Source organism: Moschus berezovskii, chromosome 6, assembly GCF_049115385.1.
Source record: "Moschus berezovskii isolate FMDL1 chromosome 6, NW_MosBer_1.0, whole genome shotgun sequence".
In the NCBI taxonomy this organism is placed as follows: Eukaryota; Metazoa; Chordata; class Mammalia; order Artiodactyla; family Moschidae; genus Moschus; species Moschus berezovskii.
Window position 1 is genome coordinate 26,592,295 of NC_142465.1, and position 26,925 is coordinate 26,619,219.

The 26,925-nt window shown below is 41.3% G+C and overlaps 1 long non-coding RNA gene across 1 annotated transcript; it reads left to right on the forward strand.

Annotated features, from left to right (window-relative positions):
- On the forward strand, nt 1-26,925 carry LOC129537098 (uncharacterized). Its single transcript, XR_008681923.2, has 5 exons — nt 1-217; nt 1,018-1,091; nt 1,624-1,723; nt 25,486-25,643; nt 26,777-26,925. It is a non-coding gene; the product is annotated as an uncharacterized LOC129537098 (long non-coding RNA).

The window sequence follows — 26,925 nt, forward strand, 5'->3', positions numbered from 1 at the left end:
TGCTCAACATGAGGCATGAGCACTGGGGTTTGGAGTCTGGGAGTCTATAGCCCTCTGAACCTGAGCCGTTCTACGCAGCTCACTGGCAATGACCACACCCTCCCATATCTGAAGGCCAGATGGAACGAAAACCACATCCCAAGGTTGTAAAGATCAAGTAGAGAGATGGAATTATCTGAACACTGAAAAGAGCACCACAAACGCAAGACATCAGTTGGTACGTAAAACGTTTTAAATAGTGCATGGTAGACTGTAAATTCTGGGCTTCCCTGGCAGCTCAGCAGTAAAGAATCTGCCCACAACACAGGAGACAGAGGAGATGTGGGTTTGGCCCCTGGGTTGGAAAGATCCCCTGGAGAAGGTCATGGCAACCCACTCCAGTACTCTTGCCTGGAGAATCCCACGGACAGGGAAGCCTGGTGGGTTGCAGTCCACAGTGCCACAAAGAGTTGGACACAACTGGAGTGACCCAGCATGCATGCACAGTCCTGTTGGTTTAAAAAAAATAAAGTTCCTAAGATCTGCGGTACTAAAGTCTAGTATGAATTTCTTAGTAATTCAGTTCAGTTCAGTTCAGTCACTCAGTCGTGTCCGACTCTTTGTGACCCCATGAATCACAGCATGCCAGGCCTCCCTGTCCATCACCAACTCTTAGTAATTAGCTACACAGAATATTTCCGTGGTTGGCCTACTCCCCACTCACTTCTTATTCCTAACACTTCTGGAAACAGCTGAAACACAAACCCTAGCCTTGCTAGCACTCTTACCAAAAAGTTTATTCAGAAAAGATGCTTAATTAATGGGAAATACCCTTTAGCATTAAATGATACATAAGCTAATTAATGCATTAAATTAAAGGGATATCATATGGAAGCTGAAGCTGTTCAAAGTCTCAGTCACTGGGGGTCCTTAGGCTCACTAATTAGTAAAAGGAGGGACCTTTACCAGGTTAGCATCAGCACTGATTCTTGTTTTAGTCCCTCTGACGCAGCAACCTGCCTCTCCCCTTCCTTGCAGCACACTCTCAGCTATATGCTTGCCTCCTTGGACTTCTCTGACCTCCACCCACTGAACATCTCCAGCCTTACAAGGTGGGCTTGTGTCTCCAATGTCACTTCCTGCTCCCTAGTTGCTTGACAAGACACCCTTCTCCTTTTGACCTAAGGTTACACAACATCAACATTCATTCAAATGAATGATGTTGTAGATAAACTGTCAGCTTCCAATGTGCCACCAATGTCATACACACTGCACACTGATTACATGCTTACTGTATACCAGGCACTGGTGAATACAAAGATAAATAACTTGTCTGCAAGCAACTTACAACAGCTAAGACATTAATGTCATTTTCTCACATATTAAAAATATGTAATTTTTAAAGTGTGATTATATTTTATAGAAGCACAAAAGGAAGAGTTTGTATTCTCCCCACTGACCTTTCCCCCAACACTTTCTAGCCATTTCCCCTCCTTTATTTTATCTATTACTTTATCTCCTCAATTTACCTGATACATTACATTATCTGCTTTTTTGGTTATTTATCATTGCCTATCTCCAACTCCCAGAATGTAAACTGCATTTGAGCAGGGACTCTATTCTTATTCACTGATGTGTCCCCAGCTCTCAGAATACCATCTGGTCCAGAGACGGCACTGGATAAGCAGATCTTCCAGAAGTGGCATTTGAGTTGAACTTTAACCAACAAGAGGGGTTTCAACAGGTGAGAAACAGGGGAAGGAATATTCTAGCAGGAGGAATTGGCTTGGACAGTACAACGGAGGTAACGAAGTGGCTCAAATATGGAGAAGTGAAAGAACTGGTGGAATTTAACCATTTTAAATTAACTTCATGGTAGAAAATAATTTTTGTATGGACAGTATTATATTTTAGGTATTTCAGTGATATTTATGGGCCAATCTAAGTACTTTTAGTGTGATCTATATCCCAAAGGGGTAAACAGCAAGTTAAGATATATCTGTTAATATCAAGAACAGATTGAATCCAGGAAGTAGGGAAGCTGGGGAATCACTAAATGATGATATATTTTTTTAATGCTTAAAACTTTTTAAATAGTATTTGTTTAAATGGTTTATATCCAAATCATTCCTCTAGAATTACCTTGCTTGCAGGAAATGTTTGATGCCCCACTGTTTCTAATTGCCCTGAATAGGCTGTGATTTTTACACCTCTATCTTTTATGTCTCTTTTCTCAAATGGAAGCCTCCCCCAAGCACTAGACTGACTGAATCAGCTCTGGGATGAATATCAAAAACTGGGCCGTAGCCCAGGTGACGTGGGCCCAGCTTTTGTTTTGGTCCAGCTTTCAGCCATGTCTTCCCAGTCCATTTCCTGGTACAGAATGTAAAACTTGCTGTCTCAAATGACTCTGACGGGGAGGCTTCTATTGTCCTCACCGGGGTAGGGGGTGGATTATGGCATGCGTCACAGCTGCCTCAAGTAGGGAGTTCTGTGTGTGCTGAAGAGCAGTTTATCCAAGTTCACCAGGTCTTAATTATTGAGAGAACACAGCAAAGAATTTGAAATTAACAGCCAACTAGAAATGCCCAGTTGGCCTCTAAAACAATAAAAGCCTTGGGGAAGACCATGTTGCTCCTTAGTTGCCTCAGAAAACAGATTAATATGACAATTCCAGGAACTTGGAAATGGAGCTTACCAACCAACCACCCCTAGAGGATGCCAACCCACAACACTGCCTGCAACCAACCAACTGGGTGTTGTGGGTTAGACCAGCTTTGGGAACATTCTCAATGCTCACAAAGAGCCTAAGAAGACCAAACAGAAAACGTGGCTAAAAAGTCCAGTGGCTTTTTCTTCTATCATCTCCTTGAAATAAAAATGGACTTTTTTTAATGCAAGCTAGAGAATAACTACTTCCATTCTTGCAATCCAGCCTGGTTTGGGGTGAAAGCAATTACTTCAGAAAGAAAGGGTAAAACGGCAGTGCACAAACTATAGAGGCAAGAAAGGGTGAGAAGCCAAAACGCTTAAGCGTAGTCAAAACAAAACCCTGGTCAAAGCACACACCTCCAGGTCTTGAAACCTGGTATAAAACTTTATTGTGGAGAAACTCTGGAAGGAAGAACGAAAACAAAAGAATGGCCGAAGGAGAGACGGGGGCGAGACAGTGACAGTCTTCCAAGACCAGGAGCTAAATTCATCCTAGAAAGAAAGGGCACAAGAGCAAGGCAACTACTAATATAAAAATGGAAATAGAAAATGACTATGACATGTTGGGCCAGGAAGCCAACATGACAATATTTTCTCATAAAGTGATATTCTATTTCATCACCATATGCTTTAGGAAAATCCAATATGTTCCTGACAGACTTCTAACATTTTTTCCCAAGATGGTTAAAGCTTCGGAGAATGTGTCAAAGATACTTTCGAATATTACACGTTGGTAATTCTCTGGTTCATGAATTTTAATAATACCATTGCAATTCAGTTTGCCAATCACTCTCCGCAGCACTAGCTGATAAAAACATGCAACAGCAGATCCTGTTTTGGTTTTGTTCCAGTGTACTGTTGAATCTACAAATGGAAATTATTCATACACATGTAAATATATGTAAATTTACATACATTATATATATATACTTGTAACATTTTTAAGGCAAACGTATGCTAAGATGGGATGTAAACTTTATTTGAAAGAATTATTTCAAAATGCTGGTTGATGATATTTTAAAATATCACTCACTGGCTATTGCAGAAAGAAGTGAACATTAACGCTTTAATCATTTAGTCATAGACACACTGCTCCAAACTAAATAACACAAATTACCAAGAGAACTAAATGGGAGATTAAAATGAGTCATTTTGTGCCGTCTGCTCTGCACACTTCCATGTGGGAGACGTTATAAGCTATTCCCCAGCCTTTCCCTCACATTCTACCTGTATTTGCATATCTCTAAACAACTGTGGATTTTCAGTAGCCTACTGCATCATCACAAATGACTTACCACCCCAGGGACAGCATCCAGTATGCTATATTATATAAACACTGATCAAGATGCTTTACCATTAATCATGATATTTTAGAGTAAAAATGAAAGAATCCATTTTGCCTTTTGTCTGGCTTCCTTTTCTTCTTCTAGTTTACTTCTGTCAAAGGCTAACATCATGCTTCCAGACACCTGTGTTTCAAATGTCATCCTCCTTCGTTCTTCCTTTTCCCACTTCACCTTCCCAAGGTTACCAAACTTAATTTTCTATTAGTTCGATCACTAATAAAGCTTTTAAATTACCTATCCACTTTCTCTTTCCACCTCACAAAAACAGACCTTCATCTGCTACAAATCTCTTTAAGAGTATCCTGCTTCTAGTTTGGGTTCTCCCCCATTCATTCCTTTTGCTGACAGCTCAGAGAACTTTCTAAAAATGCTAGTTCAATCTTGTCACTCCTGTGCTCAAAAACAAAGGCAGCCACTCTTTACAAGATAAAGAACAAAATTCCTATTCTGTAGCCCAGGGCCAGGACAGCCAGCCCAGATTCTTGCAGCTGTATCTCCCACTACTTCTCTAAAAGAAGCTGCTTGCTGCAGGTGGGTGCTCCACTCCCACCTGATTGCCAGGGGCTGCGTGCTGTGCCTGAGCACCTTTCTCCTCTTCCCACCTGTTTGAATCACAGTTCCCTGTCAGGCCCGGAAAGCTTCCTGAGCCACCTTTGCCCACCGGTTCTCTCCACCTGGACACTCATCTGAGGCTTGTTCAAAGTCTGATGTGTATCACATGGCTGGAGGGCTGCCATGTCACTGTCGAATCTGTATCTTTTATTTTTCCTAAATAGATGTAAGCTTCGTGGGGGTAGAACCCTCCTATAACACTTATTGAGCACCTGCTGTATGCAGAGCCCGGCTTGAGGTACCACAGAAATAGGAAGGTATCTTAGTCCATTCAGGCTGCTATATATAACAAACTACCACAGACTAGGTGGCTTATTTTTAAAATGAAATTTATTTCTCACTGTCTGGAAGCTGAAAGTCCAAGGTGAGGGTACGAGCATGGCCGGCTCTAGTGAAAGACTTCCAGGCTGTAGGCTGCAGACTTCTTGTTCTCTCGCAAAAGGGAAGGGGGCAAAGGAACTCTGAGGAGCCTCTTCTATAAGGGCTCTAATACCCCTTGTGAGAGCTCCACCATCCTGATCTAACCACCTCCCAAACCCCCACCTGCAAATACCATCATCACCTTGCGAGTTAGAATGTCAACATATGAATTTTGGGGGAGACATTCAGAGCAAAGCAGGAGTGTTACACTGCTTTGGCGTTTTATAAAAACAAATATGATATTGTGTACATCATAGCTGCCCAATGTATATTTTGAATGAACTGATTTTCATAACTGCTATTTTTAAAATATGATTTTTAGAATTAAGCTGTCAAAGTTAAATCCCATGTCTTTTTCATTTTACAGTAGAGAAACTATGGTAAAGAAAGCAAAAATGTCTTATGAAACCAATGTATTAGTACAAAGTAAATATCTAGATGTACATGTTTGTTTTCAGTTCTGCCACTCCAACTGCCAAGCCCTTCTCACCTCTTCAAGAAAAACACTGTATCCTGGATTCAACTTTTCTTTCCACTAGTAATTAATGAATTGCTCTTCTGCCTGAGGCACTTTGTGGCTTCGGTCTCCTGTCCAACAAGGCACTGAGTCACGCTTTCTGATCTTTCATTTTTTCGTATGATTCTCCTTCTTTAGACCCAATCACAGGAAGACCAAATCCCATGGAACTGAAGCCAAAGTCAAATAAATAAAAATAGATGTTTTCTTACTCCCACAGTTCACAATGCCAGAAAATTCACATTAACAGATAATTCCTGAGTTTTCCTGATAATTATAGAAATTCCCCAAAATCTGCTTGACTACACACCTCAGCTACTTTCCATTAGACAAAACAGACATATATCCAGGAAAAGCTTATCATGAAGAGATTTTGGTGCAGGAGGGATTGATAAACCCATGCTTCACCTTCACATCATGTTATCTGGAAGATGAGAAAACGCCAAATGATAAATCTTCACACTCATTTAGTAAAAGAAGTGACTCAACACTTTGAAAATCAAACAGTCCAAATAATAGGTGATTTTAAAATACATCAAATATTATCAAAAGTGTATAAAACAAAAAAAAAAAACCGACAAAAAAGCACTAATACATTAACAAAGTTTTCTTTCCTAGTACCTTCATTCATTTCTCATACACTCTTGGAGAATTTACTAAGTGCCAGATGCTGTGTTAGGTTTTGAGTTGTGAGACCCTTTTATCAGTTCTCCAAGATTCCATAACTGCATGTATTAATTTTATGATGAAAAATAAGATTTCTGATTGTAATATAATTGTGACGGCTAATTTTGTGTGTCATGTTGACTGGGCCACACAGTACCCAGGTATTTGATTAAACATTATTCTGGGTGTGTCTAGAAAGGGTGCTTTATGTTTGTATGTATGCAATCTATAATATAGGTAGGGGGGAAGGTATCAACTTTTATCTTTAAACATAAAGCTTAAAGAAAATTTGTTAATCCTTGGGACTTCATTAAGAATGTGTGTTTATTAAAGGACATTACTGAGAGAATGAAAATGCACTGAGACTTAAGAAGATACTTGCAATATACATAACTGTAAATGTACTTGTATCCAGAATATATAAAGGATACCTATAAATCTGCATGTAAAAGGCAACCCAGGAAAAATTGACAAAAAACTTGAATAAGCACTTATAAATATCAACTATAATTAAACACATGAAAAGGTGCTGAATATTATTAGTCATCATGAAAATGCAAATTAAAATTATAACCACCTACCACTATGCATACCAAAATGGCTTAAAACTTATAAAGTCTGACAATTCCAAGTGTTGGCAAGAATGTGAAGAAACTGTAATTCTCATGCAGTCTGCTGTTGCTAAGTCACTTCAGTCGTGTCCGAATCTGTGTGACCCCATAGACGGCCTCCTACCAGGTTCCCCCGTCCCTGGGATTCTCCAGGCAAGAACACTGGAGTGGGTTGCCATTCCCTTCTCCAATGCATGACAGTGAACAGTCAAAGTGAAGTCACTCGGTCGTGTCCGACTCTTAGCGACCCCAAGGACTGCAGCCCACCAGGCTCCTCCGTCCATGGGATTATGTATATAATGTATATGTATATAATTATGTATATAATCCCATGGGCCATATACATAGCCAAAACTTGAAAACCATCCAAGGGCTCGTCAATAGTAGATTCAAAAAATAAACTGCATTATTTACAGAAATGAAAAATAACCAATTACTGCTACGAACAGCAGTACATGCAAGCGTCCCAAACACAATGATCGAAAGCAGGTGGAAACAGGAGATAATACTGAATGACTCCATTTAGGTAAGGCTTGACCAGGCATAACTAACCTACGGTGCTGGAAGTCCCAGCTGTGGTTCCCTTTGTGTGTAGGGGTAGAATAGCGAAGCTTCTGGGGTGCTGGTGGTTTTCTGATTGAAGTGTTGGTTACACAAGTATTTCTGTGTGGTAAAATTCCATTGAGCTATACACTTGGGATTGACGCATATTTCAGCTTGTACGTTATACAACTATCTGACAAGAAGTTTAGTAAGTGGCACCACAGTCTGCTAAAGAGCTCTCCCCCTCATATGGCATTTAAGGTTCCATAGAGACAAGGATCTGGCAAAAGCCTGAATCCTCAGTACTCGCCAACTACAGTCACATTCTGCATTCTTGGTGCTTTTACTAACCACCACCTTTTGGCCTGAGTTGTATTTCTCCACCCATTTCTTCCTGTCAAAATCTCTATTTCCCCTTTAACAGTGACTAAACAATCCAGTCTTCTTTTTGAAGCATTCTTTGATTTCTTGAGGAAGCATTTTGATCACATTCTACTGTATCATGTTCCACTGATCGTGTTCACTGCGTCTTCATAATTCCCAGAATACCATTTTATGGCAACTTTTTTTCCTTTAATTATTAAGTACTTGTGACATTCTGCCTTCTTAATTATTTTTATTTCCATGCTTTTCACCCTATAAGGGGAAATATTATATCTCAATCATTTTTTATTAGCATCCTTTCCATTACATAGTCCCTTGGACCTACTTATACTATTTATACTTACACACTTTCCAAATTTACACCTTTAACCCAGTCCTCTCTTGGCAACTCCAGTCCTGTGTATCCATATGCCAACTCCTTATCTCACTAAAATTTCTAACAGGCATCTTAAACTTCACATGACAGTCCCTGACTCCTAACCATTCCCCTCAAACCTGTGTCTTCCAGTCTCTGAATGAATGGCAACTCCATCAGTTTATCAGGTCAAAAACCTTAGAACCATCCTTAACTCATCTCTCTCACTCAACATCCTATATCTGATCCATCAATAAATCCTGCCAATGGTACCCTCAAAAGAGAACCCGAGGCTGAACGCTTCTGGACACTTCTACACTGGGAACCTGTTTCAACTCACCATCACCTCATGCCTGGAACAGTGAAATGACCTCTTGCCTGTGACTTTGCTCTTCAGTCCGTTCACACCCTGGCCAGCATATCCTTTGAAAAATCTAAGTCAGATTACAACAGTCCTCCACTGACAATCTTGAACTGGCTTCCCATGCTCACAGGGCAAAAGTGTTACTCTGTCAGACCCTTCTCTACCAAAAGGATCTCCTATGACTGCTCTCCCAGCTCCTGGTTGACGCCCTGCTGCCCCCCAAACTGTTACTCCATGGCTTTGGGCACAGCTCTGTCCTTGGGAATTCTCACTTGCCATCCCCTTGGCCGGGAATGCTCATGCTTCTTTGAGCCAAGGAGTTCACTCCCTCACCTCCTTCAAGTCCTTCCTCAGAAACCACCTTCTCCATGAGACTTTGAGATTGTCCCTGGCCAGCCTAGCTTAAACTGCAAGAACACTCTCTGCCACACTCCTTTACCTCTTTCCTTGCCTAATTTTTCTCCACAGCACTTAACACTATGTCCTATATATTAGCCACCAGGGAAGCCCCTAAACATTCCACATATTCAGTTCTTTTTTTTTCTATTATCTGTTTTCACCAACTAAAATATGAGTAGCACAATGTCAGATATGTCACAGTGTCAGAAATGTACAGCTAATGCGTTCATTGGTGTTTCCCTAGAGTACAGAATAGTGCGTGACACACAGCTGTCGTTCTTCAGTCGCTCAGTCGTGTCTGACTCTTGGTGACCCCGTGGACTGCAGCACGCCAGGCTCCCCTGTCCCTCACCATCTCTCACTTCAGTTCAGTTCAGTCGCTCAGTCGTGCTTGACTTTGCAACCCCATGGACTGCAGCACGCTGGGCCTCACTGTCCATTACCAACTCCCAGAATTAACTCAAACTCATGTTGTTGAGTCGGTGATGCCATCCAACCATCTCATCCTCTGTTGTACCCTTCTCCTCCTGCCTTCAATATTTCCCAACATCAGGGTCTTTTCTAACGAGTTAGTTTTTCGCATCAGGTAGCCAAAGTATTAGAGTTTCAGCTTGAGCATCAGTCCTTCCAATGAATATTCAGGACTAATTTCCTTTAGAATGGACTGGTTGGATCTCCTTGCAGTCCAAGGGACTCTCAAGAGTCTTCTCCAACACCACAGTTCAAAAGCATCAAATCTTTGGCACTCAGCTTTCTTTATAAACCAACTCTCACACGCATACATGACTACTGGAAAAACCACAGCTTTGACTAGACAGGCCTTTGCTGGCAAAGTAATGTCTCTGCTTTTTAATATACTGTCTAGGTTGGTCATAGCTTTTTTTCCAAGGAGCAAGCGTCTTTTAATTTCATGGCTGCAATCACCATCTGCAGTGATTTTAGAGCCCAAAAAGATAGTTTCTTTTTCCACTGTTTCCCCATCTATTTGCCATGAAGTGATGGGACCAAATGCCATGATCTTAGTTTTCTGAATGTTGAGTTTTAAGCCAGATTTCTCCCTCTCTTCTTTCACTTTCATCAAGCAGCTCTTTAGTTCTTCTTCACTTTCTGCCATAAGGGTGGTGTCATCTCCATATCTGAGGTTATTGATATTTCTCCCGGCAATCTTGATTCCAGCTTGTGCTTCATCCAGTCCCCCATTTCTCATAATGTACTCTGCATATAAGTTAAATAAGCAAGGTGACAATATACAGCCTTGCTGTACTCCTTTCCTGATTTGGAACTAGTCTGTTGTTCCATGTCCAGTTCTAACTGTTGCTTCTTGACCTGCATACAGATTTCCCAGGAGGCAGTTAGGTGGTCTGGTATTCCCATCTCTTTTTTTTCACTATTTATTTTAATCGGAGGCTAATTACTTTACAATATTGTAGTGGATTTTGCAATACATTGACATGAATCAGCCATGGATATACATGTGTTCCCCATCATGAACCCCCCTCCCACCTCCCTCCCCATTCCAACCCTCAGCGTCATCCCAAGGAACCAGCCCTGAGCACCCTGTTTCATACACCGAACTTGGACATGCGATCTATTTCACATGATAATATACGTTTCAATGCTATTCTTTCAAATCATCCCACCCTCGCCTTCTCCCACAGAGTCCAAAAGTCTGTTCTTTACATCTGTGTCTCTTGCTGTCTAGCATATAGGGTCATCGTTACCATCTTTCTAAATTCCATATATATCCGTTAATATACCGTATTGGTGTTTTTCTTTCTGAATTACTTCACTCTATACAATAAGCTCCAGTTTCATCCACCTCATTAGAACTGATTCAAATGCATTCTTTTTAATAGCTGAGTAATATTCCACTGTGTATATGTACCACAGCTTTCTTATCCATTCATCTGCTGATGGACATCTAGTTGCTTCCATGTCCTGGCTATTATAAACAGTGCTGCGATGAACATTGGGATACACGTGTCTCTTTCAATTCTGGTTTCCTTGGTGTGTATGCTCAGCAGTGGGATTGCTGGGTCGTAAATAAGAAAGCCTTCCTCAGCGATCAATGCAAAGAAATAGAGAAAAACAACAGAAAAGGAAAAACAAGAGATATCTTCAAGAAAATTAGAGATTCCAAGGGAACATTTCATACAAAGATGGGCTCGATAAAGGACAGAAATGGTATGGACCTAACAGAAGCAGAAGATATTAAGAAGAGGTGGCAAGAATACACAGAAGAACTGTACAAAAAAGATCTTCACAACCAAGATAGTCACGATAACGTGATCACTGACCTAGAGCCAGACATCTTGGAATGTGAAGTCAAGTGGGCCTTAGAAAGCATCACTACGAACAAAGCTAGTGGTGGTGATGGAATTCCAGTTGAGCTATTTCAAATCTTGAAAGATGGTGCTGTGAAAGTGCTGCACTCAATATGCCAGCGAATTTGGAAAACTCAGCAGTGGCCACAGGACTGGAAAAGGTCAGTCTTCATTCCAATCCCAAAGAAAGGGAATGCCAAAGAATGCTCAAACTACCACACAATTGCACTCATCTCACACGCTAGTAAAGTGATGCTCAAAATTCTCCAAGCCAGGCTTCAGCAATATGTGAACCGTGAACTTCCAGATGTTCAAACAGGTTTTAGAAAAGGCAGAGGCACCAGAGATCAAATTGCCAACATCCGCTGGATCATGGAGAAAGCAAGAGAGTTCCAGAAGAGCATCTATTTCTGCTTCATTGACTATGCCAAAGCCTTTGACTGTGTGGATCACAATAAACTGTGGAAAATTCTGAAAGAGATGGGAATACCAGACCACCTGACCTGCCTCTTGAGAAACCTGTATGCAGGTCAGGAAGCAACAGTCAGAACTGTACATGAAACAACAGACTGGTTCCAAATAGGAAAAAGAGTGCGTCAAGGCTGTATATTGTCACCTTGTTTATTTAACTTATATGCAGAGTACATCATGAGGAACGCTGGGCTGGAAGAAGCACAAGCTGGAATCAAGATTGCCAGGAGAAATATCAATAATCTCAGAAATGCTGATGACACTACCCTTATGGCAGAAAGTGAAGAGGAACTCAAAAGCCTCTTGATGAAAGTGAAAGAGGAGAGTGAAAAGGTTGGTTTGAAATTCAACATTCAGAAAACAAAGATCATGGCATCTGGTCCCATCACTTCATGGGAAATAGATGGGGAAACAGTGGAAACTGTATCAGACTTTATTTTTTTGCGCTCCAAAATCACTGCAGATGCTGATTGCAGCCATGAAATTAAAAGACGCTTACTCCTTGGACAGAAAGTTATGACCAACCTTGATAATATATTAAAAAGCAGAGACATTACTTTGCCAATAAAGGTCCATCTAGTCAAGGCTATGGTTTTTCCCATGGTCATGTATGGATGTGAGAGTTGGACTGTGAAGAAAGCTGATCGCCGAAGAATTGATGCTTTTGAACTGTGGTGTTGGAGAAGACTCTTGAGAGTCCCTTGTCCTGCAAGGAGATCCAACCAGTCCATTCTAGGGGAGATCTATCCTGGATGTTCATTGGAAGGACTGATGCTAAAGCTGAAACTGCAATACTTTGGCCACCTCATGAGACGAGTTGACTCACTGGAAAAGACTCTGATGCTGGGAAAGGTTGGGGGTGGGAGGAGACGGGGACGATAGAGAATGAGATGGCTGGATGGCATCACCGACTCTGTGGACATGAGTTTGAGTGAGCTCAGGGAGTTGGTGATGGACAGGGAGGCCTGGCGTGCTGTGATTCATGGGGTCGCGGAGAGTCGGACATGACTGAGCGACTGAACTGAACTGAACTGAATGGCAGTTTTATTTCCAGTTTTTTAAGAAATCTCCACACTGTTCTCCATAGTGGCTATACTAGTTTGCATTCCCACCAACAGTGTAAGAGGGTTCCTTTTTATCCACACTCTCTCCAGCATTTACTATTTGTAGACTTTTAGATAGCAGCCGTTCTGACTGGCGTGAGATGGTACCTTTTTGTGGTTTTGATTTGCATTTCTCTGATAATGAGTGATGTTGAACATCTTTTCATGTGTTTGTGAGCCATCTGTATGTCTTCTTTGGAAAAATGTCTGTTTAGTTTTTGGCCCATTTTTTATTAGGTTGTTATTTTCCTGGAATTGAGCTGCAGGAACTGCTTATATATTTTTGAGATTAATTCTTTGTCATTTGTTTCATTTGCTATTATTTTCTCCCATTCTGAAGGCTGTCTTTTCACCTTGCTTATAGTTTCCTTTGTTGTCAAAAGCTTTTAAGTTTAATTAGGTCCATTTGTTTATTTTTGCTTTTATTTTCATTACTCTGGGAGGTGGGTAATAGAGGATCCTGCTGTGATTTATGTCGGAGGGTGTTTTGCCTATGTTCTCCTCTAGGAGTTTTATAGTTTCTGGTCTTATATTTAGATCTTTAATCCATTTTGAGTTTATTTTTGTGTATGGTGTTAGAAAGCGTTCTAGGTTCATTCTTTTACAAATGGTTGACCAGTTTTCCCAGCACCACTTGTTAAAGAGATTGTCTTTTCTCCATTGTATATTCCTGGTATTCCATCTCTTTAAGAATTTTCCACAGTTTGTGGTGATCCACACAGTCAAAGGCTTTGGCGTAGTCAATAATGCAGAAGTAGATGTTTCTCTGGGACTCTATTGCTTTTTCGATGATCCAATGGAAGTTGGCAATTCAATCCTGGTTCCTCTGCCTTTCTAAATCCAGCTTGAACATCTGGAAGTTCACGGTTCACGTACTGTTGAAGCCTGGCTTGGAGAATTTTGAGCATTACTTTACTAGTGTGTGAGATGAGTGCAATTGTGTAGTAGTTTGAGCATTCTTTGGCATTACCTTTCTTTGGGACTGGAATGAAAGCTGACCTTTTCCAGTCCTGTGGCCACTGCTGAGTTTTCCAAATTTGCTGGCATACTGCATGCAGCGTTTTCATCGCATCATTTTTTAGGATTTGAAATAGCCTCAACTGGAATTCTGTCACCTCCACTAGCCTTGTTTGTAATGATGTTTCCTAAGGCCCACTTGACTTCACATTCCAGGATGTCTGATTCTAGGTGAGTGATCACACCATCATGATTATCTGGGTCATGAAGATCTTTTTTGTATAGTTCTTCTGAAGTATATTTTTGCCACTCTACTTAATCTCTTCTGCTGCTCTTAGGTCCCTGCCATTTCTGTCCTTTATCGAGCCCATCTTTGCATGAAATGTTCCCTTGGTATATCTAATTTTCTTGAAGAGATCTCTAGTCTTTCCCATTCTATTGTTTTCCTCTATTTCTTTGCATTGATCACTGAGGAAGGCTTTCTTATCTCTCTCTGCTATTCTTTGGAACTCTGCATTCAGATGGGAATATCTTTCCTTTTCTTCTTTGCCTTTCGCTTTTCTTCTTTCCACAGCTATTTGTAAGGCCTCCTCAGACAATCATTTTGCCTTTTTGCATTTCTTTTTCTTGGAGATGGTCTTGATCACTGCCTCCTGTACAATGTCACAAACCTCCATCCATAGTTCTTCAGGCACTCTGTCTATCAGATCTAATACCTTGAATCTATTTCTCACTTCTACTGTATAATTGTAAGGGATTTGATTTAGGTCATACCTGAATGGTCAAATGGTTTTCCCTACTTTCTTCCATTTGAGTCTGAATTTGGCAGTAAGGAGCATCCCAGAGTTTACTTAAACTCATGTCCATTGAGTTGGTGATGCTATCCAACCATCTCATCTTCTGTTGCCCCCTTGTCCTCCTTCCCTCAACCTTTCCCAGCATCAGGGTCTTTTCCAGTGAGTCAGTTCTTTGCATCAGGTGGCCAAAGTATTGGAGCTTCAACTTCAGCATCAATCATTTCAGTGAATACTCAGGGTTGATTTCTTTTAGGATTGACTGGCTTGATCTCCTTGCAGTCCAAGGGACTCTCAAGAGTCTTCTCCAGCACAATTCAAAAGCATCAATTCTGGGCGCTCAGCCTTCCTTATGGTCAGAAGCATACAAATACTCTATTTGCATCACGCACCTAAATAGATTGCAGGTTCCCCATAGCTTTCCAACAAACATTTGTGCACCACTCATTCCTTGCAAGGCACAGATCCCTGGACTTCCTTCCAGAAAGTCATCATTAAGTCCAGGGTACTTTCTACTGTCTATCATGCCCTGTATCATAGTTAAGTCATTCCCCTTTATAAAACACTATCACGCAGATTGCAACAGTCACTGCTTACTCAAATTATCCAGACCGCCCAAATAATTTATATTAATCATAGACTCATACAACAGAATGATAAAGGGAATTCTAAAAACCATTCAGTTCAGTTCTTTACATTTGACTGATATGGAAACCAAAGTCAAAGAATAAATAACATGCCACATAGGTCACCCACAAAAAAAGCTACAGAGTTAGGACCACAAACCAGTCTTCACTCATTTATCCTACTGATAATACAGTAACTATTCAGCAGACATTGAGAAGCAACACATGGAGCAAACTTAGAGGAACAAATCCACAGCCAGAGGCCCCCGGATCGGAATGTGTGCTCCAAAATACACACCGGCATCACTTAAACTTTCAGAACCTCAATTTCTCTTCTGTAAAATGGGATTAATAATAATACCAATACAGAGTTAAATGATATAATATAGGTGAAGGACTTTGAGTTGTGCTAAACATAGTAAGCACTCCATGAGGAAGTGATACGTTAATCTTTATTACGTGTCATATAGATACGCTGTAGAAACCATAGTAAACACTGTTTTAGCCTCCCAGAGCTAGGAATGTTGGTTCACCAGTTCCAATGCAGAATTGTGCAACAGAGCTTCACAGACCACAAAGAACTGCCTTCACTGGCTGCCTCTGGGGTTACTATTCCAAGTTTAGAAATTGTGAAGACAGAAAACTGCTGAACCCAGTGAAATGCCAGATGTTTAAAACAGAATTTTTTTTCCCAGTCAATTCTGGATGGATATTGATCATTAAAACCTTTTTCAATAATATCTACAGATTACCAAATCTAAGTATTCTTTAATAGAGATAAAAATCCTGGATTTCTCTGTGTATTTCCACTCAGCCTTTACCAGTTACAATGCTCGGTGCTAGAGACATTTTTGCTGGGGTGTTACAACCACACAATTAGTACCCTTTTCTCCTCCGTGAAACAGTCTACATTTCTGACACAGCCAGAGGAAACAAAGCAATTTTATTTTTAAACTACCATTGTTTTTAGTTCTTTTGTCCACAAAACCATAATGAGATACATACGGAGTATCCAATTTTAGATTTTGGTGGGCTACCAGGGTATTTTCTTTCAGAAGAAAAAAATTAGAGGAAATCACTGCGCAAATAATCATGTCCCTCTGTGCACTGTGCCGCTAACCGGCAGGCAATAAAAATACTTTGTCACTCCCAAGGCTTTGTCATAGAAACCACCATAACTGAGGCGACTCCTATAGAAACTGCGTATTCCTCAGGACCTTCCGAGATGGAAAAATCTGGCTTGAATAAGTTAAAAAGGCAAGAATAATTTACTCAGGGATGATAGGCTTCATTTTTTAATTTTACTACAGAAATTTAGCAAGAGAGAGAAAACAAAAATTCTGAGAATTTTAAAGAAAGAGAACTCTGGCAGTAATTCAGTTCAGCTAAGTCAGAGTCCAGTTTTTCAGTAAAAAGGTTGTGAAGGTGGGGAACTTCAATCAAAGCTCAAGTGTTAAGTCATTCCTGACCACTGGCCATGAACACCGCTGGTTCCATAACTTCCTGTTTTGTTTTGACTTGCATGTACCACTGATGCACTCTTACTATTATTTTGCAGAAATAGGAATTTTTTACTACTTGTATGTACACATAACCAACACAATTCTGTAAAGTATTTATCCTTCAATTAAATAAATTTTTTAAAATATATATATATATATATATATAGTGTGGTGTGTGTGTGTGTCACGCTCAGTCGTGTCTGACTCTTCACAGCCCCATGGACTGAAACCCGTCAGGCTCCTCTGTCCATGGAATTCTCCAGACAAGAACACTGGAGTTGGTTGCCATTCCCTCCTCCAGGGATCTTCCTGACCCAGGGATCAAACCTACATCTCTTGCATCTCCTGCACTGGAAGGCAGAGTCTTTACCACGAGCATCACCTAGGAATCCCCATACATTATATATATCATATATAATGAAAAGATTAGAGGCTATGAATCCATTCTTTGTTGTCTTGGTTTAGGTAAATAAATAATAATAACATTCAGGGGAAGAGATCATTAATCAAGAGCAATTCTTCCTTCCCTCGATGTTGGTTAAGCTAGAAGAGTAGGTCTCTCCTCTCCTTGGACCTCTAGAATATATACAAGCTCACACATTTACTAGAGTTTTTCAAACACACATACTATCTCCATGGATCCTTATGCCAGTTCTGAGAGGAAGAAAGAAACCTGTAAGAAAGAACATTTGCGGGACAGAGGCTCGGCCAGGCACAGCCCCAGGTGTTCATAGTCAGCTTCTCAGCTGCCCTTTGAAGCTGGCATCGGCAGCTCCCTGTAGACATGAAAACTGAGCAGCCAGGAGATGAAGTAATTCAGTCCAGGAGTGTGGAATGAGTGCTGGAGCTGGGCTGTCGGACTGTTTTCACTGCACACACCACCAAATGAGGACCTGCCAGATTTAGACCTTCCCCCACCACCGCCCTAGCTCCGGGAAAAACCACACTTGAAGTTTATTGTTTGAATGCAGTGAGATAGAAATTTCAGGAGAGAAGAGGAGGAAACACGGTGAGGGGAAGGGAGAGGAGGAAAGAGGGGAGAAGAGGCGGGAGAGTTGGAGAGGAGATGTGGGAATAGACTCTCCGACCTTCTAATGTTGAAGGTTTTGTAAGGTGGCCAAGCTGCTCAAGGGGTCATGGAGAAAAAAAGTCCTCTCCCTGCAAAGAAATTTTTTCCAGAAAAAAAGAGCACCACGAACAGCCTTCTTTTCCCCAGAAGACTGGAGTGTTTTTCCCTCAGGTCAATGACCATCACATAGCAGATCATATGTTTATTTTTGTTTTGGCCCCTGGCAAGCTGAGAATCACATTTACAGCTCACTTTTATTAACCCTGTTGAAGCTTCCATTGTGAATATTTACTCTATCTTTTTACCTGACCTTGCCTTGGTATATTTATATATTCTCAGATACTAATTTTTAACTATTTTGTTAGCTTGTAATTATATATACTTATCAACAAACTCAATTCCTATATAATCAATAGATAAATTATTGTACACGTTTGGTCACTCTCTCTACTCCTATACTGTTAGTGTATATTGATCTTCTTTGACTAAGTAAATATGCTGACTTTGTGTTATGGATTTTACTGATTATATTCGTTATTTTCCCTGTATTCAATCAACAAATACTTAAGGTTCTACTACATAACAGAAACTGAGTTTTGTGTTGGGCTCCCAGTGGAAGCAACACACACATAGTCTCTGCTTTCAGGAAGATACTGCAATTGTCCCACTAGTAACATACCGTAAAGACTACAAGGAAGAAGTAGATGGTTGGTAGAAACACCCATACCCGTAGACTTGGGCTAATCTGGTGGGTGGCCAGGACTGTCCCAGATGTGTGACATTTGAACTGAGACTTACAGGCATAACCAAGAGAGGAGAGACATTGAGAAAGACTGCAATTGGGAAGCACCTCAACCAAAGAAACAACACACACAAGGCTCTCAGGGGCAAACGTGCAGCTTCCATCCAACCTGAAAAACCAGTGTGATCAGAGCTTTACCAGCAAGGGAAGGATGAGGTCTTGAGGTGGAGAGACAAGCCATGCTAAAGACTTTACTCTTTGTCGAAAGAATAATGACAGCATATCAAACAACTTGCTCAAAGTCACTCAGCCAGTAAATAAAGCAAGTATGTGCAGCAAATATTAGCAATGTAGCTTGTAGCCAACGATCAGCATTAAGGAGAAATCTGGAACAACGATAATCATCACACTGGTGCTTTCGCATATAGATCATTATCAAATTTGCTATGAAGTTGAAAACAAAATTTAACAAAAATCATGTTAAATGGTTATTACTAAATTTACTATTACATATCCCAGTTTACATATGAGAAAACTGATGCTCAGAGAAATTAAGTCATTTGCTTGAGATCACTACAGAAAAGTAGCAAAGTTGGGACTAGAAACCTACACTATTGACTCAAAAATCTTGTATTCTCTCCATGAAGCATGCCCCCCATGTTGTTTATCTGGTTCTTTAAATACATTTCAAGACCAAGTTCCAAGGAATAAATTTGTGGTTGCAAACTTTCATAAAAAACTGGCCTTGAGCACCATTCTTGAGCATATGACAATGGAGGAGAATACATGAGATAGATTTTGTAAATTATTCTAATAAAAAAAATTTTTTTTAATCTATTTCATGTATTCTGCCTGCTGATGTAGGAGACACAGGTGATCTGGGTTCGAACCCTGGGTCAGGAAGATCCCCTGGAGTAGGAAATGGCAACCCACTCCACAATTCTTGCCTGGAAAATTCCATGGGCAGAGGAGCCTGGCTGGCTATAGTCCATGGGGTTGCAAAGAGTCAGACACAGCTGAACCACTGAGCACACAATAAATAAAAAGTCATTATTTAGATTATTCATGCAAATGCATGAACAATCTTGAATTTTTACAAAAGAACAAAAACAAAACATCTTTCATCATTGAATGGTAACCTGAAATTTGTGACACTTAAGATGTTATGAAATCCAAGCAAACAGCTTTACATGCTTTGATTTTAAAAAGCAATCACTTCTGGGTGGAATTGATTATTTTCGCTCCTATCCCTAACAAGAGCAAAGGAATATTTGAAGGGGATGTAAAAGAAATTGATTCTTCTTTTCACATAAACAGCATTCTTGTCCAAAGAAAAAAAAGTAGCTTCAAACAATGTCCAAAAATGAAAACAGAGTTTTACCAAAATGTGCTCAACGATAAAGGAGAAGAAAGTCTCATGAGAATAAAGGAGCCACAGAAGAGAGAGAAGTGTCCCCTCAAAGTCACTCAGTTCCAGAGGCTGAACGGTCTCAGCTTCTCACCAGCAAGAGCTCCTGCACTGCGGTCAGGTATGCTGCCCCCAGCAGGACCCCGCCACCCTCCTGTGAGTCACCTTCCTTCCCCACTCAACCCAGCAGCATTTGCTGAGCACCCCTGGGCACCAAGGGGTAATGGACACACGAGCCTGGACTCGGGCTCTGTCCTCTCTGGCCACCAGGGCTCACAGGGCTCTCTGTCACACCCTACTCTGTACTGCCCGTGCGTGCTGTCACTCAGCCACGCCTGGGTCTCTGGGACCCCACAGGCTGCAGCCCGCCAGGCTTCTCTGTCCATGGGGTTCTCCAGGCAAGAATACTGGAGTGGGTTGCCACTTCCTCCTCCAGGGGATCTTTCCCAACCCAGGGATCGAACCCGGGTCTCCTGCGACTCCTGCACTGCCAGGCAGACTCTTTGGCACTGAGCCACCTGGGAACACCCTCTCTCTCATCCAGGACTACCCATTTTGTCCTGTCTTCTGTCTTTCCCACTCACACCTCCGCTTCCTAATGCGTCTGCCTGATCATTGCTCTGGTCCATTCACAGCTTCTCTAGACCTCTAGGCCTCGGGCCTCAGTTACCTGAGCTCTCTCCACAGCTGTTGCTGGTGTTGGCCCCTTCCTTCTATGATACCCTACTACATTCCTCTATTCACATTCAGGAGAGAAAACCTGACTGGCCTAGGGACTAACCTCTGTTTCAATTCTGACGCAGCTGTTTCCACCAGGCCCCACCAGTGACTACTCGCCAGGCTGCAGATTTGCTACCCTCACTTCAGGCAGTCACTGCCCTCCCTGTAGCTGTAGCTGAGGGAGAGACACAGCATGGAGAAGTAACATGGCACAGAACACAGGGCAAAGCTCCGATCTGATGTCTGAGTTCAAGTCCCAGCTAGGCCATTTACCAGCTGTGGGACTGTGGGCATTTTAACGCCTCCTCCATAAAAGGAGGGCGACTATTAATGTCTAACTCACTGGGCTGTTGTGAGGATTAAATGAAATAACACATGAAAATAAACTCAGCACTGTATTTAGGGCCTAGGAAGGGCTCCGTAAGTGTTAGCTATTACTATCCTCAGCAGGGGGTCATGAGCAGGCCAACTGACCTTGACTGGAAACTGCAGACCCAGAGGAGCTCATCGCTGCTGACCTGCTCATCACAAGTCTGCAATCTCTTCAACCTCAGCTACGCCTGTCAGAGCTCGCTAACAGGTCTTTTTAAGGATGAGAGATGATTTAGGATTTCTTTTCTGTCTAAATTATTTTCACATGACAAATTTAAATTCCCAAAATTAATGTACATTATGTGAGCACCTTCTGGAACAGACTGTCAAAAGCGCCCTTCTTCATTTGAACATTCTATGAGATATTAATGGCTGAGTTTAGGGAGGTTTCTGCAGTTGTTTAGGTACTTGGGGGGGTGTGTGTGTGTGTGTTAATAAGAACTCCCTCACCATTATGTGACCCATAAAGATTCAGAGGAATTATCTGCTAGCCTGGAAAATTAGCTATTAAGCCTGGCTCAAACAGACCAAGTAAGTCATATAAGAACTAATTAAATATTTTCATTTGAATCAACAATTTTAACTGTTATATAACAGTACAGAAATGGATACTGTCCAGTGCAGGGCAATCCCTGACCCCATCTAAACTGGGCGAGGTATGAAATGGGCTGTTGAGTAGCTGAATGTGAGATGATATGCAGTCCTTGGCATCCGACTCCAGGGCATGCCATTCACACTGTGTTCTAGAATACCATGACAGAGCCCTGCTGAAGTGTAGACTCTCCAGAAAGTCTCGCTGGGGAAGGGAAAAGAACCAGGCTCTAGGGCTGGGGTGGTGGTTTACTTGTTCAATCCTGTCTGACTCTTGCAGCCCCATGGACTGGAGCCCCCCAGGCTTCTCTGTCTATGGGATTTCCCAGGCAAGAATCTGGAGTGGGTAGCCATTTTCTTCTCCAGGGGATCTTCCTGACCCAGGGATCGAAGTCACGTCTTTTGTGTTGCAGGTATTCTCCTGCGTTGCAGGTGAATTTTTACCAACTGAGCCACCAGGGAAGCCCAAAAAGCTGAGGGGGTAAGACTTCCGTGGTGGTCGAGTAGTTAGGAATCTGCCTCGGAATGTGGGGGATGCAAGTTCGATCCCTGGTAGGGGAACTAAGATCCCACATGCTGCAGGGCAACTAAGCCCGTGTGCCACATCTGGAGGTGGGGGGTTTCTAATCCACCGAATGACATTTGTCCAGAGCTTGAAGCACAGTGCTCCAACATTAACATAAAGCCTCAAACTCACAAACTGGATTATAATTCCCATTTTCAGTTCTTTCAACAGTACAGAACATGAGCTCTTAAACTCATATGAAGGCTCCTATTTCCCTCTTCAGCTTCATCTCATGCCAACACCCTCACCCTACCCTGGTTTAATTCTGCCCCTCTGCCTCCTCTCTGTGCCAAGCGCATGCCAAGGTTTCTCCCCACTCAGGGGCTCAGTCCCACATGAGTCCTCTCCCTTACTGTCCATCTGAGATTCCTCCTGTATGTCCAACTCATTATTTCCAATGTTTCCTACGCAGCACTTACCATGATTTTAATTATTTTATTTATAAGCTCATTGAGATCTCTGGCCCTAGACTAAAGGCTTTATGAAAGCAAGAAACATCTTTATTTTATTTACTGTTAGGGCTCCAACATTTAGCCCAATGCCTGGCCCACAAGAGGGTCTCAATAAATACTTGCTGATTAAGGACGGGAAGAAAATCTTTTTATTCCCCAGTGCCACAGGGGAATGAACAGGTGTTTTGTTCTTTAAGTGGGTAAACTGTATGATAAGGAAATTATATGCTATGTGAATTGTATCTTAAAAAAGCTGTTCCCAGAAAAAACAAAAGCTTACAGTAAGTTTAAGCTCAGAACTGTGGCGTTCTTAATACATCTATGGCACGCAACTCTATTTCATGCACAAGCAGCTCCTGAGGAAAAAGGAAGAATCACCATGGTACCAAAAAAGGGGGGAATTGCTGCACACTGGTAAATAAAGCACAGACCAGTCCTTAATGGAAACTGGCAATCAACAACCCCAATTAGAGGATAACTGATAACATGTTTATCCAGTGAGTTCATGGTGCCTACTCAGACTTTGGTAGACCAGAGACTTGGCAAAAGCTCAAGAGGAAAGTGGACTTTGCTTCTTTTGTAATAGGATTGAAGTGATGCTTGGTTTAGAGGATGGAAGAGGGATTTTCTTATTGTCTTCTCCCCATGAAACTTGCTCAAAAGCATTCAAATGTTTAAAATTTGATTATAGAAAAGTCTCTATTTTACTTTTGCTTGTATCTCTGTACCATTTGAATGGGCTTCCCTGGCGGCTCAGTGGTAAAGAACCCACCTGCCAATGCAGGAGACCTGGGTTTGATCCCTGGGTTGGGAAGATCCCCTGGAAAAATAAATGACTACCCATTCCAGTATTCTTGCCTGCAGAATTCTATGGACAGAACAGCCTGGCGGGCTACTGTCAATGGGGTCAGAGTGAGTTGGACATGACTGAATGACTAACACACACACAAGGCAGTTGGAGGTAAGATTCTTAGGAAATGGCTATCCTTCCCACCTGCAGATAGAGACACTTAATGGGATTATGGGAGAGCTCTTATGGACCCTTAAGGCTTCCAAAAATCCTTTCTGGTCGGAGATGGGCATTGAAAAACTGAACCATCAATGGCAACTAATATAATAAATTGGGGCTAGTAACTCCTTGTTCTATCCCTTAATAGCAAAGTCCCTTGGCTTAAAGGAGTCAAGTCTTTGATGGAGTCTCTTTGGCTCATTCTTGCTGTTTCTTGCTGGGTACAGAATATAGTGGAAGGGGAAATTTTCTTCATAATACTAACAGTTTCTGAAAGATTAAGATACTACTCAGATGAGCATCTCCAGAGATCCCATAACAGGCAAAAATAACAAATGTTTTCAGATTTTAAAAACCTGGAACTGAATTCTAGCTCCATAAGACTATATATGATATAGGCAAATAATTAAACATTTGAAAAACAAAGCAAGTTATTAAACCTTTGTTTACCTATTATACAATGGGAACAGGAATATCTACCACCTCACTGGGCTATTTTATGGGTCAAGTAAAACAGAACCTATCCATCACAGTACCTGGCACAAAGACAGCACCCAGCAGGGTTTTTTTTAATTTTTACTGGAGTACAGTTGCTTTACAATGTTGTGTTAGTTTCTGCTGCACAGCAAAGTGAATCGATTGTAGGAATATATAGATATAGCTCCTCTGTTTTAGATTTCCTTCCCATGCAGATCACCACAGAGCACTGAGTAGGGTTCCTTGTGCTATACAGTAGGATCTTGTTACTTACCTATTTTATACACAGTAGTGTGTATATGTCAACTGCAATCTCCCACTTCATCCCACCCTCTCCTCCCCTGCCCCATGGCATCTATAAGTCTGTTCTCTGCATATGTCTCTATTTCTGCTTTGCAAGTGCATTCATCTGTACCATTTTTCTAGATTCCACATACAAACAATATCATACAATGTTTGTTTTCTCTTTCTGACTCGCTTCCCTCTGGATGACAGTCTCTAGGTCTTAGATAGGGCTCAGTATGCTTTAGTTGTTACTGTTATTCCAGGACAAAGTTCTGTTTAAAATGATGTGGTGAGTGTGCGTGCTCCATCGTGTCTGACCCTTTGTGACCCCATGGACTGTAGCCCACAAGGCTCCTCTGCCCACGGAACTTTCCAGGTAAGAATACTGGAGTGAGTAGCCATTTCCTACTCCAGGGGATCTTACCGACCCAGGGATTGAACCCATACCTCTTGTGTCTCCTGCGTTGGCAGGCAGATTCTTCACCACTGCACCACCTGGGAAGCGCCATTAAAAAAATTGCATGATGCTCAATGATTAAATTATAACCCTCTGAGCCTCAGTTTCCTCACTTTTAAAATAAAAATAGTATCTATAGCAAAAGAAAGCACTAAATAAGAAAATGCATGTAAGTGCTTCGTAAGTTATATGGCTGCAGTAGCCTTATTTAATAGTTTGGCATTGGTGTTATCAGTACCATAATACTTGGAAAAATCATAACTGTTGTCACATACATACACATGCAAAATCCACAACCAGTTCTCAATTTTCAGCCTCAGGATTAAAGATGACAAAGAAACAGTGTTTTGTTTCCTAAAGAGAAAAAAAGAAACACACAAAACAATTGTTAGGGGATGAAATGACATGCTACTGGTTTATTTTTAAAAGGGTAAATTCAGTTAAAATTTTCAACCTCACATTTTGCAATAATGAGCAATAGAGGGAAATAAGTCTAAAATATTTATGCATATGCAAGCAGAGTAAGACAATTGGATTTAGTTGTAAGAAGGATTCTAAATCCTGCTAGTTTCTCTACAGGAAAAGAAAGAGATAATATGACAAAATAAAGATAAGACTATAAAGAACAACATCATGCCTCTTGCTCTCAATAGCCCGATTCCTGGAAACAAGCACCAAAGCATCTCCATGGTACAGAACTGACCTATTTTGCTGGCTGGGGGAAGGAGTTCTCAAACTTGAGCAGGCATCAGAATCGTGTGGAGGGCTTGTTAAAACACAAATTGCTGGGCCCTTATCTTTTTGATAACAGGTATGAAGCGATATCTCATTATGGGTTTGATTTGCATTTCTGTGGTGATTAGTGACATTTGAGCACTTTTTCATTTACCTGTTGGCTATCTGCATGTCTTCTTTGGAAAAATATTCAGATTCTTTGCCTATTTTTAATTGGATTATTTGCTTATTTTGCTACTGAGTTATATGAGGTTTTTCTTCCCTTCTATTACAAGATAAGGGTCTTTTGTAATTCCATACCAGTTTAGGATAGTTTTTTCTATTTCTATAAAAAAAAATGCTATTGAAATTTGCAGAGGAATTACATTGACTCTGTAGATCATTTTGGGTAGTATGGACATTTTCACTATATTATTTCAAATCTAAGAGCACAGGATAGCTTTCCATTTATTTGTACATTCTTCCGTCTCTTTCATCAGGGCCTTACAGTTTTCAGAGTACAAGGTCTTTTAGCTCCTTGGTTAGATTTATTCCAAAGTATTTTATTGTTTTTGGCTCTACTGTAAACAAGGTTGCTTTCTTAATATCTCTTTCAGACAGCTCTTTTTTAGTATACAGAAACACAACTGATTGCTTGTTGTGTATACCACAACTTTACCAAATTCATTTACTAGCTCTAACAGGCTTCCCTGGCAGCTCAGTCAGTGAGGAATCTGCCTGCAGTGCGGGGGACCTGGGTTCAATCCCTGGGTGGGGAAGATCCTCTGGAGAAGGGCATGCCAAACCACTCCAGTATTCTTCCCTGGAGAATCCGCATGGACAGAGGAGCCTGGCGGGCTGCAGTCCATGGAGCCGCAAAGAGTCAGACATGACTGAGCAACTAAGCACACAACAGTCTTTTTCAGTGGCGTCTTTAGGATTCTCTATGAGTGTACCATTTGAAAACAGACACTTTTACTTTTTCCTTCTAATTTGGGTGCCTTTTATTTCTTTTCCTTGCTTAATCGCTACGCTAAGGCTAGGATTTCCACCACCATGCTGAGTAGAACTGATGAGAGTGAGCATCCTTATCTTGTTCCTAATCTTAGAGAAAAGGGTTTTAACTTTCCACTAAGTTAAAGGATTTTAAGTGTCTAGTATGGTGCCAAATAGGAAAAGGTGTACGTCAAGGTTGTATATTGTCACCTTGCTTATTTAACTTCTATGCAGAGTACATCATGAGGAACCCTGGGCTGGAAGAAGCACAAGCTGGAATCAAGATTGCCGGGAGAAATATCAATAACCTCAGATATGCAGATGACACTACCCTTATGGCAGAAAGTGAAGAGGAACTCAAAAGCCTCTTGATGAAAGTGAAA